The sequence below is a fragment of the Geotrypetes seraphini genome, chromosome 5, assembly GCF_902459505.1.
Source record: "Geotrypetes seraphini chromosome 5, aGeoSer1.1, whole genome shotgun sequence".
NCBI lineage: Eukaryota > Metazoa > Chordata > Amphibia > Gymnophiona > Dermophiidae > Geotrypetes > Geotrypetes seraphini.
The window spans coordinates 196,140,317-196,159,146 of NC_047088.1; the positions used below are offsets into that span (position 1 = coordinate 196,140,317).

The 18,830-nt window shown below is 42.5% G+C and overlaps 1 protein-coding gene across 3 annotated transcripts in view; it reads left to right on the forward strand.

Moving 5' to 3' along the window:
- The first annotated feature begins 5,424 nt into the window (after positions 1 to 5,424).
- The window catches only part of LNPK (lunapark, ER junction formation factor), a 192,374-nt gene continuing 178,968 nt past the window's right edge, over positions 5,425 to 18,830 (forward strand). For all 3 annotated transcript variants that reach the window (XM_033946157.1, XM_033946158.1, XM_033946159.1), the window contains exon 1: positions 5,425 to 5,576. The gene's annotated coding sequence lies outside the window, so the exon portion shown is untranslated. The remainder of the gene's footprint in view (positions 5,577 to 18,830) is intronic.

The window sequence follows — 18,830 nt, forward strand, 5'->3', positions numbered from 1 at the left end:
ATTGGGGGGGATCTGGCAGTTGGGGTTTGGTACTCTCCTGCTGGCGATCTTCGGGGGGGCGGGTTCTGTCGGCAGGAAGGGTTGAGCACCTTCCTGCCGGCAATCGCAGGTTTTGTCAGCAGGAGGGATTGGAGAGGGGAGACTGGTGGCTGTAGCCGCGGCTGCTATACTAATCGCGCCAGGGAGATCCCTTGCTGCGATTAAGTATAGCGGCCACATCTACTTACCATGTAGGCCAGCATTTTGCTAGCCTACTTTGTAAGTGTCTCCTGCTCTGCTAGGAGATGCGTAGGGCCACGTAGGTTTGCCTAAGGCTACCGCCTAGCCTTAGGCGAGCTTGCAGGCCTTCCTAGGCCACCAGAAGTGTCTTCAATATAGGCGGCCTGCCTGGGGGGCATTTTTTTAGAAAACATGCCTCCCGATTGACTGATTAAACAGCTGTAGGATGCCTACAATCGGGACGCACTTTGCAGAATCAGGGCCTACGTGTATTAGTTGTGCCTGGGAATTTGAAATGATGAGACAGATAGGCTGGGGATGAACCTGCCATGGTTTTCAAGCAAAGGCAGGCAAACTTAAAGATGACCCTTGCTTCCACAGGTAGCCAGTGTAGTTTTTTTGTAATACGTACTTACATGGTCCGATTTCTTGAGGCCATAAATGAAAGACTGCAGCATTCTGGACAATTCTCAGTCATTTGATGGTTTTCTTAAAAGATCCCAAGTATATAATATTGCAATAGTCTAAGGTACTCACGTCTATCTGCCACCCAAGTCCCGCTCAAAAGTAGACCTGCTTTTCATTTGCCTACAATGTAGGTGTTACGCAGACCCGCTCGGGCGCTCAATGGTATGTAAATAGATGTTCACATTGAAGCTTCAACACACCATGCCTATTTCCATAGGCACAGCTTTTCCCGATGGGCATTCACGAAATTTCATTTTTCTACTGGACCATTTCATTTTGGTCCAAATTTCATTTGCCATTTCATTTTGGTCCAGGTGAATCTCTTTTCACTTACGCTGACAATATTCTTGTCTTCTAACATATATTCCTCTATATCCAGACTCAGAACTGGTCATTTAAATAGGGTATGAAGCTAAACCCTACTAAACACAAATTATTATGATTTGTATCAGAATATCTAGAACTCCCAGAAAACTTTTTTTTGAGCACTGGAGAAAAATCTTATAGAAAAATCTATTAGAGTATTAGGCCACGATCACACAACATTTTGACTCATTATATGAATATATTATATGTTGTGCATCCACGTATAATTTGTTAACATAATAATTATGGACTCAAATCTTACTTTTGAACAACAGATAAACAACTTATTTAGAATGATTTTTTTTTTAGCTTACATTGTCTTAAGCCAGTTGGATCACTTGTCCATAGACATCATTTTCCAGTTCTCGTTATATAGCATGATATGATTAATTTTGCTGGATTTAACAATTATGGAAATATTGCCTGAACTAAAATGTATTTCCTAACCAAGCTCTAGTTAGTATTGTTGCAAGCCTGAAACAAGAGAAATTAAGTACCCATTCAGTGGAAAACAAAGGATGGCAGGGTTGTTGCAGCAATATCTCCTTAGACCTGTTAGTTTCCAAGATATGCAACACAATCAATGAAACTGAAATGTTAACTATCCCCAGTCTACATGAACAATACTTAGTAATCAGAGTGAAACTCCAAAACAATGACTCTCTTTAAACCTTATCAGGGCTAAGCAATCAGAAATTGGGCTAAGATAAAAGCCACTGGACATTTTCAGATAATGACCCTATTAAAATCCAATAAATGACCCTATTAAAATCCAATCAAGGCTCTGCCCAGCTAGGGAGCCAAACCAGATGGCATCACTCACCCAGAACAGAAACTAAATTTGAATTATTCTTGAATTGTGATTGGACCTAACTTCAAGCTCCTATCTATATATATAAAATCGGATGTATGTATGTATGTATGTTCCTAAAATATTGCAAAAGGTGAAGTGGGGAAATATAAATAAAGTAGTGCAAAAAAAACTCCACTTAAAGGTAGCTGAGAGTCTGCTCAAATGGAAGAAAAATCCTCAGGTTTTATTGGCAGAGTTCAAGCTCAAATCACCACCTCCACATCATTGGCTAAAACACTTCCATAGAGTGACAACTCGCTGTTGAGGTTTAAAATAATTGAGGACTGAGCTATTTTGCAACTGAAACCACTGTAAGTGTTTAAAGCAGTCTGTTAAAATTCCAACGTTTCACAGCACTAAGCCGTTTCTTCAGGGCTAATATGACCTTGCTTGAATCTTCACAGATATACTACCAGATCGACAATCTTAAAAGTGACAAATCCCCTGTACCTGATGGAATTCACCCAAGAGCCTTAAAAGAACTGAAGGTTGAAATCAGAGAGCTTTTGTAAAAAACTTGCCAAAACTGGACAGATACTGGACAATTGGAAGATAGTAAACATCACGCTAATTTTCAAAAAAGGATCAAGAGGAGAACCGGGAAACTACAGACCTGTGAGTCTTATGTCTGTCCCTGGAAAGATGGTTGAAGCACTGATTAAAGATAGCATAGTCCGGCACTTGGATACACACGACCTGATGAGAGCCAGTCAACATGGCTTCAGGAAAGGGAAATCATGTTTGACGAATTTACTTTAATTTTTTGAGACCGTGAACAAACAAATTGATAGTGGAGAACCGGTGGACATAATATACTTGGACTTCCAGAAAGCATTCGACAAGGCTCCACATGAAAGGCTTCTCAGGAAACTACAAAGCCATGGAATAGAGGGAGATATACTAAGATGGATAGGCAAATGGCTGGAGAACAGAAAGCAGAGAGTGGGCATAAATGGGAAGTTCTCAGTCTGAGAGAAAGTGACTAGCAGTGTGCCCCAGGGCTCGGTACTTGCCCATATTTTCATCAATGACCTAGAAGAAGGAAAATCCAGTGAGATCATCAAGTTTGCAGACGACACAATTCTATGCCGGGTAATCAGATCGCAGAAGGATAGCGAGGAACTCCAGAGTGACCTGTGTTAGTTAGAGAAATGGGCGGAGAAATGGCAGATGAAGTTTAATGTGGAAAAGTGCAAAGTAATGCATTTAGGCATAAAGAACAAGGAACACGAGTATAGAATGTCAAGTGCAACTCTGGGTAAGAGCGAACAAGAAAAGGACTTGGGTGTACTGATAGATAGGACGCTGAAACCGTCGGCACAATGCGTGGCAGTGGCAAAGAAAGCAAATAGAATGTTAGGCATGATAAAGAAAGGAATCACGAGTAGATCGGAGAAAGCTATAATGCCACTTTATAGAGCAATAGTCAGACCACACTTGGAATACTGTGTCCAACATTGGTCTCCCAACCTAAAGAAGGATATAAAACTGCTGGAGAGGATGCAGAGACGAGCAACAAAGCTAATAAAAGGTATGGAGAACTTGGAATACGAGGAACAACTTAAGAGACTGGGATTGTTCTCTCTTGAGAAAAGGAGACTACGAGGGGATATGAGCGAGACTTTCAAAATACTGAAAGGAATCAACAAAATAGAGCAGGAAAAAAAATTATTTACAATGTCCAATGTGACACAGACAAGAGGACATGGACTGAAGCTAAGGGAGGACAAGTCCAGGACAAATATCGGGAAGTTCTGCTTCATGCAACGAGTGGTGGACACCTGGAATGCTCTCCCAGAGGAGGTTATTGCGGAATCCACCGTTCTAGGATTTAAAAGCAAACTAGATGCACATCTCCTTACGAAAGGCATAGAGGGATATGGGTGACTAAAATTACGCCAGGTGTACATCTGGCTGGACCTCCGCGTGTGCGGATCGCCAGACTTCATGGACCGAAGGTCTGATCCGGAGATGGCAGTTCTTATGTTAAGAAACCTAGATTGTTAACCTCTTAGCTCTAGAATTAAGTTTAAAAGTGCCTGCATTATTCTTAAAATCTATCATGGTCAATCTGCATAAACTATTATGTCTTTAATATTGAACTTTGTTAGACAAGCCAATCGCAGATCTATTCATGCACATTCTTTGGTGTATCCTTCTTTTAAGGGCATTCAATCTAGGTCTTTGTTTTCTCATTGTCATTTATTTTTACTTCCATTTGGAATGAATTACTGGTTAATCTAAGAATGTGTACATTTTATCAAATCTTTTGCATATATTTGAAAGCCTTTCTTTTTCAAACACTTTTAGAATGACTACTTTAATACTGTACTATTACCTTATATTAGTAATCTTTTTTGTGAACTGCCTCGAGCCCTAACATTGGTTTTCAGATGATGTGATATAAGAAGACAAAAGATTAGAATAGACCTTATGAGACTCAGCATCAAAATGGCAAATGAGGTTTAGAGTGAGCAAGTGCAAGGTGATGCATGTAGGATATAGAAATCCTACGTGATGCAGGGTTCCATGTTACGAGTCACTGCCCAGGAAAAAGTCTAGGTGTCATTATTGATGATATGTTTAAAACTCTCAGTTCAGTGTGCAGTAGTGACTAAGGGAAGTAGAATGTTAGTAATGATCAGGAAAGAAATGGGAAACAAACTTAAGAATGTTATAATGCCTTTGTATTGTTCCATGTTGTGGCCACACCTTGAATACTGTGTACAATTCTGGATGCTGCATTTCAAAAAAAGATATAGTGGAATTAGGAAAAAGTATAGAGAAGGATGACAAAATGGTAAAGGGAAAGGAGCGACTTCCCTATGAGGAAAGGCTAAAGTGGCTAGGGCTCTTCAGCCTGGAGAAGAGATGGTTCAGGGGACATTTGATTGTGGTCTATAAAATACTGAGTGGAGTGAAATAGGTAGAGGTGAATCAATTGTTTACTGTTTTCATAAATACTAAGGGCTCCTTTTACAAAGGTGCCCTATCCACAAAATGTATCTTGACTCTTCCAAGGCAAAACCTAGTATCTGACAAAAGTGTTAAAAAATAAATTTGAGCTGGTTTTGCCTGCATTGATTTATACAATACTGCTGGACTTAAGCTCTAAATTTACATTTGACTAAATATTCTCTTAATGTCCCGCATATTTGTTAGCAGACAATTAGGAGGTTGAGATAATTGCCACGGGCTACACCACGAATGCTATGTTCGCATTGTTCTGTTTAAAGTTCACAAACAAAAAAGTATGCTATCATTCAACGATCTTACTGCAAGATCTTGCCAGTTAGCATTATAACGTAGAACAGCAAACATAGAAGACAATATTTATTCAAAATGAAGCTCTCAGCATTAAACTAATAAAGAAGTGCGAACTGCCAACATTCACATGACTCCGGGACAGGACCGCACGCCAGCTTAAGCTCAGACTGCAGAATCCTCTGCCATGAAACAAAAGCTCTGCCCAGCGGAATACGTCATATGACGCCCAATTCTGTCATAAGTCGCAAGCTAGGTGCGTGGTGATTGGCTGGTTAGAGTTGGAGCGCGGTGTTTGATGGGAGCGCGGTTACGTTGACAGTTGCTGAGCTATCTTGGGAGGCGGTGACTGTGGTGGGGTATTGGCCACCAATGCTGGTGTCTCGATGCGCGACCTTCCCGTCAGGTTGGTAAATAGTATGTGAATTGCATAGTGCCAGAGCAGTGGTGCTTTGGTTTGTAGTTCTAATTTACTAATAGTACTTGTTTCATCGCTGTGTTTGTAATTAGGAAGCAGAGTGGCCGAGGCCTGCGACTCCATCCCTATGCTGGGTGTATAGTTTTGCACATGCGCCCCTCTTTTTTTAAAATTTTTATTAATAGTTCATGGGGGTGCAAGGTCGGATTGTCCTACAGGTCAATTGTATACTGCACTCCGAAGAACTGGGGAAATCACGTGAAAATTCAAAGTCTCGCTTCTTTATCAAGAACAGTTCATTTGGTGTTCACGCTTTAATTGTTTACGAACAAGACAAAGGCGTCCTATTTTTTTTTAACATAAGAATTGCCTCTGCTGGGTCAGACCAGTGGTCCATCACAGTGGCGTACCTAGGGTATGTGGCACCCGGGGCCCATAATTTTTTGACACCCCCCCCCAATGTAAAAAAATATTTTTTGTAATAACCATGAAACTGAATAAATGGTCATAATAGAAACAGGCAGTGAAAATTTTCTTTTATTGAACCTCATATATGTAACCATTATTCCAAACATACCATAACATAACATAAATTATGTCTGAATTGTCATGACATCAGAAGAACATATGGAGTAGTTGTAGGTGATGCTTGGGACAGTTCTGATTGTTTTAGTTTGGTTTTATGTGTTTTTGAATAGAAGGGTTTTTATTTCTTTTTTGAAGATTTTGTAGTTTGTGGTCGAGGTCAATAGGTTGTAGAGTTGGGGGTCGAGTGTTGCAGCTCGAATGGCTAGGAGGTTGTCGAATTGTTTTTTTCTTTTGACGTTTTTGGTTGGAGGGTGTGTGAATGGTGCGTGAGTTCTCCTATGTCTGGTTGAGGTGGATTGAATTATTTAGCTGAAGAAATTAGTTACCCCCCCATTCCACACACATTAATTCTCTTCCATTTTTGTTCCCATTATAAAAAACACTGATAAGTTCTCAGAAAAAAAATACATTAAAATAAGAAGTGAAAACAAAGGCCCCTACAGATGAGAACATAACATAAGAATAGCTTAACTGGGTCAGACCAAGGGTCCATCATGCCCAGTAACCAGTGTTCCCTCTAAGCGGGCGGGTGTTGTGAGCAAACTTTTTTCACTGTGAGCTAAAAATATCGGGCGCCAGCAAGTTATGAGCCAAATAAATATGTTGCTTTCTACCACAGAACTTCCTTACGTTTGTATGGAATCTATCCCCTTTCAACTTTAGAGAGTGCCCTCTCGTTCTCCCTGCCTTAGCTACTAAGTCTATTCCCTTCAGTACCTTGAATGTTTCTATCATGTCCCCTCTCAATCTCCTCTGCTCAAGGGAGAAGAGGCCCAGTTTCTCTAATCTTTCGCTGTACGGCAACTCCTCCAGCCCCTTAACCATTTTAGTTGCTCTTCTCTGGATCCTTTCGAGTAGTACCGTGTCCTTCTTAAAGTACCAGTGCTGGACGCAGTACTCCAGGTGAGGGCGTACCATGGCCCGGTACAGCAGCATGATAACCTTCTCTGTCTCTTCAGTCCAGCATCTGCCCCTTCCATTCACTGTCTGTCTTTCCCTGCCATCTCTCCTCCTGCCCCCCCCCACCCCCCAATTTGGTCTAGCATCCATCATCTTCCTTCTGTTCCCCTCATGGTCTGGCATCTCTATCCTTCCCTCCCCCCTGTGGTTTTTAGCATATCTCTCTTCTCATTTCCTCCACTCAGATCTGATCATTCTCTGCTCTCTCTTCCCTTTTCTTCTCTGGTCTTCCTTCTCTATTTTCTGCCTCCATCTAAATTAAATTCTTTCTTACTATTTAGTCCCGTTTCCCTCTTTTCACTGGGGTCTACACACAGCTTGTCACCCCTTTCCCTCACCCCTCCATTATCTTACTATTTTCTTCCCCCTTTATTTATCTCCTCCTTCCATCCAGTATGTGTTCTTTCCCCACTTCCATTCAGCATCTGCTCTCCCTTCTCAACTGACATCCATCTGCCTTCTGCTCTCTCTCCCTTCTTCTCACTTCCATCATCTGTCCCCTTCTCTCTCTCTCTCATCTCCTCCATTCCATCATCTGCCCCTTCTCTCTCTCTCTCTCTCTCCCCCCCCCCCCAACTTCCATCATCTGCCCCCCTTCCCCTCACCTTTGTGGGTCACTTTCTTTCCCCTGAGGGTGGCTCATGTCACAGGGGAAGCTTTGGCCGAGCAGAACCGCTTGATTGACAGTGGAACTTACTTGATTGATGTCGATGCTGGGGCCCGTTGCCGTTTGAAGGAAAAAAAAAAAGGTGGAAAAAAGGAACCTGTAAAGGCGAGAGGAAGGGAAACCTCCAGGACAGCTGCTTTTTGCCCTCCTTCAGCGGCCCAAGAGTTCAGACCAGCAGCGGCAGCTCTGTATGCTTTTAACTTCGGCACAGAGCTGCCCCTAATCAATAGTTTAGCGCGGTTTCATGAGGCAGCCTCGGGGCCTTTGATAGCCGGCCCGCTTCGATGATGCGATGTGGGCCGGCCTAGCAAAGGCCCCGAGGCTGCCTTATGAAACCGCGCTAAACTATTGATTAGGGGCAGCTCTGTGCCGAAGTTAAAAGCATACACAGCTGCCGCTGCTGGTCTGGAGGTGCGGAGACAAGGCAGGAGGCAAACGCGGTGGAAGGCAGGAGTCCCGGCGAAGGCAGGAGTCCCGGCACAGCGACTGCAACAGGAAGTTGCAAGTCAGCTGACGCCGGCCTTTCGTTGCGGCGGGGACCGAATCCTTCGCGGACCGGCAAGATTTTGTTTGCGGACCGGCGGTTGAAGAACTGTGCTCTACACTGTGTGCGCTGTGACGAGAAACTTGTGCGCTGCGAGGTAATATTTTGTGCGTCAGCGCACCCCAGCGCAGCTTAGCGGGAACACTGCCAGTAACCCATTCTCATGGAAGCCAATCCAGGTCACTAGTACCTGGTCAAAACTCAAAGAGTAGCAACATTCCATGCTACCGATCCAGGGCAAGCAGATGTTTCCCCCATGTCTTAATAACAGACTATGGACTTTTCCTCCAGGAATTTGTCCAAACCTTTCTTAAAACCAGCTACACTATCTGCTTTTACCATAACTTCTGGCCACTTCATTTTTAAGCTGAGATCTTTCCTTCCAAACAGAGACTTTGCTAGATGTCAAATATAGCACAAAGTAACTTCACACGGACTTAGCTGTGCAGGAAATGTGAATCTCCTCATACACCCTCCATATAGTACAAAAATGTGCAAAGGTCTGGTTTTTTCTTTCGATCACTACATAGACTAATGTCACACAAGCAGCGCTGTTATAAACATATTCTGTAGGTCAGTGCTAAGGTTAACAAAGTTTCCTTCCTTGGACCAGAAGGATATACTGACAAACCACTGGAAGAGATCCCAAAACAACTACCCAGGAATAACACCCAAAGACCCACTCAGTGTGTGAACCAGTTGAGTGGAGTGGACTAACTGGGGGGTGGAAATGGGCCCGGAGTTTGCTCAGCAGAATTTCCCAGATCACCTCTTCCTCTCAACACATTGACACGCTGCCACCACCACCACTAGGAACACCTCACCGGGTAGGCCAGCAATGTTATAAACTTTATAAAACACATTATTATATTTTCTTATAAAGCACATATTTTAACTGAACTCTCTGACATCCTCAGCCTTGCCATTCACAAAAATAGAAGGAAGAAAAGTTCCCATTTCCTGCTGTCTCATGTCCCCGGCCTATACAATATTTTTCTTCTGCAGAGTGCAGACCCTTCAAAAATCTGACCAAATCCTCATTTCACTTGCATTATAAAGTACTGAGGATGCCATCTCTCCCCAATCCCAGGTCCTAAAGTCTAAGACAGTAGCGCAAACTAGTGCTGCCAGATTCAGGAAAAAAAATTTCGATTCGATTCAGCCTATTGAATTGGTTTATCGATTCGATTTTCCTGCCCAATTGGGTGTTTTTTTTCAAACATCCTGGTGGGTTTATTTTATAGCTTTTTCACCCCCCTTTGGCTTCTCCTAACCACACTGGCGCTGTGGTGTAAATAAAATAAAGAAACAAAAAGGACTTTTCCTCTCTCTGTTAAATCCTAGCTCATGTTTGCGGTCTAACACCAGCTCTGGCAGGATACACATTTCAAATCTGACATATTGTAATCACAAAACAGAAAATAAAATTAGTTTTTCTACCTTTTTGTTGTCTGGTTATTTTTCAAATCTTGTTGGTCCAAGACTCTGGTTGTCTTCTGATAACTTGCTTGTCAGGGTCTCCTTCTTTCTTCTTTCTCCTTTCTCCGTGCTAACCATCCATCTGCCATCTCTGTCCTCCCCTTTCGTTTCCCTTCCCTCCCCCGGATGTCTGGCATCTTTCCTTTTTTTGTCTCCCTCCACAGATCCACCTTTTCTTAACTACCCTTTCATCCAGCAGCTCTTCCTCCTTCCCGACCACCCCAGGGTCCACAATCTCTCCCTTTCTTTTCCCAACTACCCTCCTAACCAGTATCTCTATCCCTCCCTCCACACCATCCCTTGTGTCCAACTTCTCGCCCTTTCTGTTCCTTCCCTCCCTAAAACCCATGTCCATCACCTCTCTCTCTCCCCTCTATTTTCAGACCCATTATTTCTTCCCACACAAAGTCCGGCATATGCACGTCTCTTTGAAACCCTCCCCCTTTCCTCCGTGTACTTCTACACCAGGGCCCCCCCTCCCCTGAAGGCCTGTCCCCCCTTAAAGGTCTGCATCCCACCCCTGAAGGCCTGTCCCCCCCCCTTGAAGCCTGCCTGCCTGCTCCCCTTGAAGGCCTGCTCCCGCTGAAGGCCTACACCCCCCTCGAAGGCCTGTCCCCCCCTTGAAGGCCTAAATCAATGAACAGAATGGATCACCTAATTGTTGCATATAATGTATGTTTAAAACAGAGGAGAAAAGACCTCAAAAAACCCCTGGAATATGAATCAAAAAGACCATAGCCAATTAGGGTTGGTTTTCATCACTGGTCAAAAAACCCCTGTGTGGATTTTAATTTTTAACTTATTATGTGATGTTGTTTTTAATCTTTATCAAATATGTGCAATATTTATATTTCTTTTTCTAAAATTTTTTTATCAAAATCTCTCTTGTTAATGATTAAGCATGAAAAAACCAGCAGCTCTAGACATAATTCAATGCTGAAAAAACACCATAATCTTTGAATGTCAAGCACTTATCTTAGTGACCCGACGGAGGTCCCATCCATTTCGCTCCAATGGGGCTTCTTCGGGGGTAATAATAGAGCTTGTATATTGCCGGTGTAAACCAATTTTTCAAATTGCTCATATATTCTAAGAGAGAAGAGAAAACATTATATGAATATTTTAAAAAACAAATCAAGACCCATTAAGGATAGGTATGATGAATACTTTTTGTTCTTGTATTCAACTTGTATCATACTGTATATTAAACTGCAACCAGCCAGTCACATGATAAAAATTGACTAAAGAAGTTAAGACTTCCAAATGTATATTAATTGTAAACTACAGTTACAAAACTAACTGTAATAATAAAAAGCTCGAATTGCAAAGTTGGGATGCCATAAATAAACAACTACCAGTTGAAAAAAATGTGAATGATTAACAAACACATATTAATAATGAATTGCTTTTGTGAAGCTTACTGCATTAAGAAAAGCTTAAATTCCAAACTGGATATGGCATAAATAAATCGCTAATAAGGCAAAAAGATGTGAATAATAAATCGGGATAAACTTGCCCGTAGTGTAGCTGCGTTTTTCAATCTTTGCATCAAGCATGCTACAAAATGGCGCCTGTATTTAAACAGGACGCCGAGAAAATTGAACCAATAGAATCAATGATGATGTCATGATTAATGACGTGGGGAATCACGTGTATGTGACGTTGACTTGATCTCGATCTGCTGCTGTCTATAATGAATGGTAATCAAAAGAGACTTTCAAAAATGAAGAAAGAAGAAAGCTAACCACTTGATTAACCCAGAATGGCAGAAATGCAAAATATAGGCAAGATGTTGTTGATTGTGTTGCAATGATGAGGCTTAAATCATCAAAAAAATGCATGCCATTCTATTTGGTTGTTAAGTCCATGGGGTTCAAGTGATTGTAATCTGGAGATCCAGTGTTGTTCCCGTCTCAGCAATATTTTGCCGCGGTCACCCCCTCTTCTGGTTTTAGGTATGATGTCGATAACCCAACATTTTAATTGCTGAAACTTGTGATGCATTTCTGAACAATGGGATACTAGTGGTGCCTCTTTTTTGTTGATCTTGAGATTAGAACGATGTTCGTTTAATCTAATTTTAAACTTCTGATTGTTTTTCCAACATATAATTTGCTACATGGACATAATAGAAGATAAACAATATACGTACTGTTACAATTACTGAAAAAATTAATAAAATATGATTTATTGTCATGAGGATTAATGAATTGATTAGATTGGATCATGATGTCACAATTTTGACAACGTCCACATTTATAATGTCCTTTTAATATGGGTTTTGTGACTGTCAAAGGTTTTAGCTCAGATGGACTCAATAATTCCTTTAAGTTCTTGCCTCGTGAATATGAACTGCGAAAAGTGGTATCTTTAAATATGCCCAATGTTTTCATGATGTTCCAATGTTTTCTGACAGTATGTGTGATTCTTGGGCTAGCATTGGTGTATTTTGGCACAAAAGTACAGATATTGTCTTTTTGCTGGTCTTTAGGAAACGAATGAAGTAATAATGACCGGTTGTTGTTCTTCGCCCTTTTATATGATGAATTTAGATGTTTTTTGTGATATCCTCGTCTTGTGAGTTTATCTTTGAGAAATGATGATTGAGATTTGAAATCAATGTCAGAACTGCATATACGTTTATAACGAAGGAATTGAAAAAAAGGTAAACTGTTTTTGCATCCTTGTGGATGACAGCTAGTGGAATGAAGAAAAGAATTCCTATCAGTCATTTTATGATGTACTTTAGTAATGAAGCCTTGATGGGTTTGTGTAATTTTGACATCCAGAAAATAAATATTGTCATAAGAAAAAGTGTGTGAAAACTGAATATTGTCATTGCAAGTGTTAAGCCATCTTGAAAAAGCCAAAAATTCATCTAGATCTCCTACCCACAACAAAAAGATGTCATCGATGAATCTATGCCAAGATTTAATTTTGCTGTGAAATGGTGATGACAGTAACCATTCATTTTCAAATTGATTCATGAAAATACAAGCAATGGAGGGGGCAAATGTAGCCCCCATGGCTACACCAGACAGTTGAACATAAAGTTTTTCTAGAAACAAAAAATAATTTTCTTGCATGGCAATTCTACTTAATTGTAGAAGAAAATCGGTTGGCACAAAATGAGGATGTGGCCTGGATTCCAAAACTGTTTTGATTGCTTGCAATGCTTCCTCTTGGGGAATGGATGTGTATAATGAACTGATGTCAAGAGTGACCATTAAATATGGATCATGTACTTGAAGGCCTACACCCCCCTCGAAGGCCTGTCCCCCCCCTCGAAGGCCTGTCCCCCCCCCTTGAAGGCCTGCCTGCCTGTTCCCCTTGAAGGCCTGCCTGCCTGTTCCCCTTGAAGGCCTGCCCCCCTTGAAGGCCTGCCTGCCTGTTCCCCTTGAAGGCCTACACCCCCCTCGAAGGCCTGTCCCCCCCTCGAAGGCCTGTCCCCCCCGTGAAGGCCTGCCCCCCTTGAAGGCCTGCCTGCCTGTTCCCCTTGAAGGCCTGCCCCCCCTGAGGCCTTTCCCCCCCCGAAGGCCTGCAACCCCCCAAAGGCCTACACCCCCCCTCGAAGGCCTGCCCCCCCCTTGAAGGCCTGCACCCACTCCGAAGTCCTACACCCCCCTCGAAGGCCTGTCCCCTCCTTGAAGGCCTGCCTGTCCCCCCCTTGAAGGCCTGTGCCCTCCCTTGAAGGCCTGTCCCCCTGAAGGCCTGTCTCCCCCCCCTCCACAAGGTCTGCCTGCCCGCCCCACCCTGAAGGCCTGCTGCCCCCCCACTACCTCGAAGGACCGCTCGGCCCCACCATCACCACCACGAAGCACTGCTCATTCCCCCGGCCTCCCCGCTTCATTTCCCTGGGGAAACAGCCTGCAGCAAGATCGCGCAATGTCAGCGATCTTTGCCTGCTTCGGCTGTTTCCTCCGCCGCGGTCCCGCCCCTCCTCTGACGTCAGAGGAGGGGCGGGACAGTGGCGGAGGAAACAGCCGAAGCAGGCAAAGATCGCTGGCATCACGATCTTGCTGCAGGCTGTTTCCAGACGCGACACCCGGCGCAGGGGGGGGGAACTGGACCGGACCGGGAGCACCCCCTCAGGGCTTGGCACCCGGGGCGGACAGCCCCCCACGCCCCCCCCTTGGTACGCCACTGGTCCATCATGCCCAGCAGTTCGCTCACGCGGCGGCCCTCTGACCAAAGACCAGCACCCTAACTGAGACTAGCCCTACCAGCGTACGTCCTTGTTCATTATGAACTTGTCTAACTTTGTCTTGAATCCCTGGAGGGTGTTTTCCCCCATGACAGACTTCGGAAGAACGTTCTAGTTTTCTACCACTCTCTGGGTGAAGAAGAACTTCCTTACATTCCTACAGAATCTATCCCCTTTCAATTTTAGAGAGTGCCCTCTCGTTCTCCCTATCTTGGAGAGGGTGAACAACCTGTCCTTATCTACTAAGTTTATTCCCTTCAGTATTTTAAACTTTTGTTTAGTTTAAATGTTTAGTGTGTACATGAACTCAACAAATTAAACAAGTCCCCCCCTCCCATTGCAAGCAATATGCCATTTCCCACTCCCTGTCTTGTTTACTTCTTGATAAAGAGGCCAAGGAGTGAGACTTGCTAAATGATTGGTCCAGGGTATTAATCTGGAACGATTTATGTGTAATATTGCTTTGCAAATGGAAAAGGCAGTATGAGGAATTATTGTGTTTTTGAATGGATATAGAGTGGAGGCAATATGGGTAACTTTTGGGTTGAAAATTGCTCTATGCTCATTGTTTAAAAGTATGTCAGACTATATACTTTTAGGCTTAGGGGGAGACAGTATTCAGGAATGTATGTGGCATCTTCTTTTTCTCCTGCTTGAGCCACTTGGATTTTCTCCTCTTTAGTTTTACTGTTATGAAACTAGTTGATAAGGATAAGTGGTTAGGTAGTGACTGTGAGAATGAGAACCTTTACATGAGTGACACACACACTTGATGAATGAGACTCTGTGCATTGTAGTGTGTCCTTATAGGTGCATTTGCTGGTGTACTGTAATCACAGTTCTGTTTTGGATATTTGAAAGCATATTGCATAGCTGTCCATAACTTGGATTTATGTAATCGGAATTTGGATGCCCATAAAATTACAGGTATAGCCAGACACCCCAAGTGGGTGGGCATGAAAACACCACTCTCCACCTGGCATCTCTCCCTCCCCTTCCCCTCTGGGCTATCAGGAGGGTCTCTTAACTGTGCTCCCCAAGCACCCCTTGGGTACCCCTTTAAAGCCTTCAATTCTTTGCTGGCATCAAGCAGTAACTTATATCCACTGCTTGTGCTGGCTCCCAGCCTTCCCTTTGAAGTTACGTCAAAAAGAAGGCTTGGGACTGGTGTGAACAGTGGGATATGAATTGCTGCTAGTGACAAACTGAAGGAATTAAAAGGTACCATGTGGGGGAAAGATTGGGCTAGCATTGGTGTAGTTTAGAGACACTCCCTCCCCGTGAACATGTGAGGGAGAAATGCTTGGAGTCTTTAGCTGGAGGAGCTTGGGGATTCCTTCCAATCATATTGCAGCTGTTCAGCTGCTGGATGATTCTCCAAAACAGTGGTGAACAAGCCAAAGTGTAGATGGAATAAATCCAAAATAGAGATTTAATTGAACAAGAAACAGACCTGGAGGAGTAAATGTACACCTGACTCGGCTAAGTTTCACCCTGTATTGGGCCTCAGGGGCTAGAAATACTGTTAAAAATAAATATTACAAATGGGTATAAAAATAAGCATAAAACACATGAACCACTGCTACCCTAAAAGTGCACATAGAAAACCAGCTATTTGTATACTTCAGAGATAAAATGAGCTAGTATTAAATACATAAGGACAATCTAGATGAAATCATAATCTTGAAGCTAAAATGTATTCACTATGGATAAAAACAGGTCACATGAACTACTCAATATAAAAAGCATTCTCAAACCCATGCATCGAAAACAGATGTGCCAAAAGTAAAACTTAACATCAGACTGTGTGTTTGATTTCAGTATTTTTATCCAAAATTGTTGAGTTATATCCAGAAATTCACAGCCAGTAATCCTGAAACAGTGATTGTCATCTTCCTTAGACTTGGATACTATTGTTATTGAAAAGAGGCACAATGCATTACCATGATTATATGCACAAGCTAGGTCACATAACTTCCTTCAAGACTCACCAACACTAACCTTTTTACTTGTATATTACAAAAAAAATCTCTTTCAAAAGACTTTTACAAAAAAAATAAATATGTACACAAAATGGTTTAAGGGCTTTAAAAACTATAGTGGGCATGATAGTACATTGTGCCTCATTTCAGTTTCAACAGTACCTGTGTTGTCTGTGAGGGAGACAGTAAGCACTGTTTTGCTATCATTTTTTAGTATGTCTTCTTGGCTCTGAACTTTTTGTCTATAATCTGGCTCCTTTTGGTTTGATTTCAGTATTTTTATCCAGCTTAGGGTTTGCAGTTATCACATACCCAAAGTAGTGTGGAAGCCTTACTTTTGGTGCTTTCAATGTATGGTTTTGATGTGTAAGCCTTCTGAATGTCCTCTGTAAAACGTCATTTCACATACCTAATGCTCAATAACCGGCTCTTATGATATAGTTTGTTCACTCATCAATTCCAGCAAACAACAAATATGAATCCAAGTGAGGCAATATACACCATCTATAACTTCAGTATAAGCTCTTCTGTTAGGTCATCAGATGTCCTTTCCGTATGTTGATCGCTTTAAATCAACAGAAATATGTGCACAGCTAAGGCAACAATTTCACAAACTTAATTGTTACTTTAATCATTACTTAGCACTCTTCTTTGATCCAATTTTATGCGCTTTGTCTATACGCTTTAATTATATGCTTTATTAATGCATTTTATTTAAATGCTCGATAGTATCAAAAGTTTCAATTTTCAAATATGCTTAAAAAGCACTTATCTGTGCACTCTGTGCTACTATTTCGGCTGAGGACTATTTTCATCCGAGATATTTCGCCTAATGGCTGTTTCCAGGTTGTCCCCTGCAAAGTATGCAACATATGATTAATAACTCTTGCCACCTAAACAGCACATATTATATAACTCTTGTAAAACCTCATCCTATTCCTATTCTATTTTAATTACAACCCTTGCTTATTTAAAGCTATGTACCTATGAACGTTGTTTGGTCCTAAGCATTGGCTTTGGGTACTTTGATCTTCCATTTAGATTTTTGATCAAAATACCTATTCCTTGGCCTTCATTTTTTTATTTTATTTTTTTTAATTTTTAAACAATTACCGTATTTTTCACTTCATAAGATGCACTTTTCCACCCCCAAAAAGGTGCGCCTTATGGAGCGAATACACCTCCCCCCAAGTACCTTTTTAAAGTTGCGGTGATCCAGCGCTCTTCTGCTGGATGGCTGGCTTTCCTGAAATGCTTTCATGTTTTCCTTTATATATACAGTGGTACCTTGGATTACGAGCATAATCCGTTCCAGGAGCATGCTCGTAATCCAAAATGCTCGTTTATCAAAGCAAGTTTCCCCATAGGAAATAATGGAAACTCGCTTTGATACGTTCCCACCCCCGATAAACGGCATTGCTCCACCCCGCTCGCAAAGGCCCCCTCGCTCCAACCGGCGGCCCCCCTGCCAGTACAACTTAAATTTACCCACCTCCCCGTCTAGCACCAGCACGCAGGCACAGCTCGTGTGCCTAGAAGATCTTCCGGCTTCGGTTCCATAGACAAAGTGCGCTTTTGACCTGACACCTCTGGCTTCTGCCTGCCTTGAGCATGCATCTGCGCATGCTTAAGGACTTCGATTCTCCCTCTCGCCGAGATTCTCGGCGAGAGGGAGAATAGAAGTCCTTGAGCATGCGCAGATGCATGCTCAAGGCAGGCAGAAACCGAAGGTGTCAGGTCAAAAGCGCACCGGGACAAAGGCGTGCTTTGTCTATGGAACTGAAGCCGGAAGATCTTCTAGGCACACGAGCTGTGCTTGCGTGCCGGTGCCGGTGCTGGTGCTAGACGGGGAGGTGGGTAAATTTAAGTTGTACTGGCGGGGGGGGGAGGTGTTGCCGGTTGGAGCGAGGGGGCCTTTGTGAGCGGGGGGGGGGGGAAGCGATGCTGGTTATCGGGGGGGGGGGGGGGTGCTCGCAAATCGAGTCAACACTCAGTTTGCGAGTCAAAAGTTTGCTGAGTGTTTTGCTCGTCTTGCAAAACACTCGCAAATAGGGTTACTCGCAAACCGAGGTTTGACTGTACTGATATTTATCAACATTTTACTTATTTCTGATCTGAAGAAGAAGGGTTACCTTCGAAAGCTCATCATAAAATGTATTGAGTTACTCCAATAAAAAAAGGTATCACCTTATTTCCTATTTTTGTTTTTATTTCTTTATATTACCTCGGTGTTCTTCACAAATAATTTTTCCAGCCGGGTGGGGCAGAACTGGGAAATTTGGTTGTGGGGAAAATTAAATGTGCACTATTTTTATTAGTTAATTATTATTAATTATTTTCCAATGCTCAATATGACTTCCTTTTTTAAGGTTTGACACTTAGGCAATGTTCCAGTAGCATTTAAGCCACCCTTGAAAAAAAGTAATGCAGAGCCTCTTATTCCAAATAACCATTGGCCAGTATCAAACCTTCCATTTCTTTCAAAACTTCTGTACTTGAGAGAGTGGTGTTCAACCAATTTCAAACTCATGTTGAATCAGTTAATGCTTTGCATCCCTGGCAATCTGGTTTTTGTTTAAGACAAAGCACAGAGACAGTAGTTCCTGTCTTAGGGTTCCTTATACAAAGCTGCGATAGCAATTCTGCCACAGCAACATGCACTGAAGCCCACAGGAATTGAATGGACTTTTGGTGCATTCGCCATGGGAGAATCACTATTGTGGCTTTGTAAAAGGGTCCTTACTGAGTGAACTCCATAGTCAGCTAGATCAATGTTTCTCAACTTCTTCAAGCCAAGTACTCCCTAAGTCTAACAAAT